The sequence below is a fragment of the Palaemon carinicauda genome, chromosome 14 (genome assembly GCF_036898095.1).
Source record: "Palaemon carinicauda isolate YSFRI2023 chromosome 14, ASM3689809v2, whole genome shotgun sequence".
NCBI lineage: Eukaryota > Metazoa > Arthropoda > Malacostraca > Decapoda > Palaemonidae > Palaemon > Palaemon carinicauda.
In genome coordinates, this window is record NC_090738.1 from 76,196,203 (window position 1) to 76,198,702 (window position 2,500).

Consider the following 2,500-nt stretch of genomic DNA (forward strand, 5'->3'; position numbering starts at 1 on the left):
ACTTTTTTGGAATACAGTTCCAAGATCTACTGCGGTAAAGAAACCACAAACATAGACGAATAAATATGTGAAATAATTTGATAAACTTGGTGTACATTAAAAACATTTATGAGAATAATTATAATTGAAATAAAGTTTCTAGAAATAAATCGCTAGAAATCAATGTTTTTAAGTAAAAAAAAAAAGGAATGTATTGAAACTATGTTAAATTTTTTCATATGCTTATTGATAGTGCAGGAAATTTTCTATGTTTTGCTTTACAAACTTAATATTAAAAAATGCTATAATAATGTAAGACAGTAGTCTGTTACTAGGTATACCTCAACAATAATTCTAGATATGAATTTTTTTATGAAGTTTTTGATATTGGTTAAGAGCGTTCAACATTATATGAAGCATATGCATTTAACATCAGGATCTGCAGTGACTATTAAAACTTGTACCCAACAGTGAATGCTAGCTTATTTCATATAGTATACCTAAGTAAATTGGCACTATATATTGTTATGTTACATATAAGTACTGATATACTGTATATGTAATTATATGTTAATGGTAATAAGGTTGTGTGTATAATTATATATATATATATATATATAAATATATATATATATATATATATATATGGGTGTGGTACTGTTATAAACACACATTGGTGTTCTATCTCATGTCTCATCAATGTGATATAGATTTGTTGGACTTGTAGGTTACTTCTTCTGAATAAGTCTAGTTAAGTTAACTTTAAAACGGTTTATTAGTAGCTCCATCACAGGAGTATGGATGGTTTGGTCAGATGACCATTCCGTATGACAATTGAAAATAGAACTGACAAAAATATAAGTTTTGGTGATAACGTCGTATGAGTTATATCAGCATTTATTACAAATATGATTACACAAGATTATTATCAGAAACCATTTGGTTCCGTGCAAAGATCAAATAAGTCAACAGTTTCTCACGGGATGCTTGTGTTGTGTTAACTCTTCATACAAAATGTTACCTTATCAATGATTTAGCTTAGTCTTGACTTTCGCATCCTGTTATGACTTGACGTTCACACACTCCTAACTTCTCCAATGATCCCTTGGGTCATGGGTTTATTATGTATATATTACATATATACATATATTTTAATCTTCCTAAAAAACATGTATATATAAGTCCATGTATGTGTCTGTATATTTATACCAGTATGTGTACACTTATGCATATGTCTATGTATATATTTATGCATCTGTCTGTATATGAATGCCTGTATGTATATACGTGTGTATATGTTTAATGATATATTTATATATAGATATGTTTTATATATACCTTTAAATTTACTTATATATTTATATGGAAAAGGCTACCATTATTTATATAAATAAATTTTATTGAAAGTCAAATCAAGAATTTACTAGTCGCCAGAAAGGATCATTTCTGGCAGACGTCTAATGAGGTTTGATCTATGCCCAGGAAACACTTGATAACAGTGCAGGTAGCTGGTATGGGAGCGCCTTTGCTCTATAAGTCTCTACTGTATATGTATGTTCGTACGTTTACTGTACCTATGAAATGTAAAGAAACGTCGTTCAATAAATCAGTCCTCTGAAATCACGTACAATAACATGCTTTCACACAGAGAGAGAGAGAGAGAGAGAGAGAGAGAGAGAGAGAGAGAGAATGTATTGCTAACAAACATGTGTATTCGATCTATCGTTATTTTATACATAGAATAATCTTGGTTTTTCAGTTGAATGTGTAAAAACTTGCTCTCAGAGAGAGAGAGAGAGAGAGAGAGAGAGAGAGAGAGAGAGAGAGAGAAAGAAAGAGATAGAGAGAAGTACAAAGAAAATTAAAAATGAAAACTTGGTTAAGGTTTCTTAAAGAAAACACAGTTTTGCTTTATTCAAGTTTCCATTCGTATCTTCTATGTCTATAATAAATAACCCTATGATGGCAAGTATAAATACATGACATACTATAGTAACAACATTCCAATATTCACCAAGCAAAAAAAGTAAAACTATACAATATATATATAGATATATATATATATATATATATACATATATATATATATATATATATACATACATATATATATATATATATATATATATTCAGGAACATGGCAAAAAAACAATTTCTTCTCCTTTCCTAGGGGTCTTGCCTTGAGGTCCTATATTAACAGATAAAAAAACTCATAAACCATAGACGTTCTCAGTAACTACAAAGAATTAAGAGATGTTCTTTGGCTTGATTGAAAGGTCTTGTGGTCCCGCAACGTATACGGGGTCTAGTGATGGTTGTACCCCTCCTTATAAGGGACAGGAAAAGTAAATTACGGGGTATGCATACCTCACCAACCACATGGAGTTAAGAGGTATTTTTGAACTTGTTAGGAAGGTCTCGAGGTCATGAGTAGGGTACAAGGTATAAAGTAAAAAACAAACACATAAGGGGTATGCATATCTCCTGAACTAGGAGGAATAATGAGATATTCTTGGTTTTG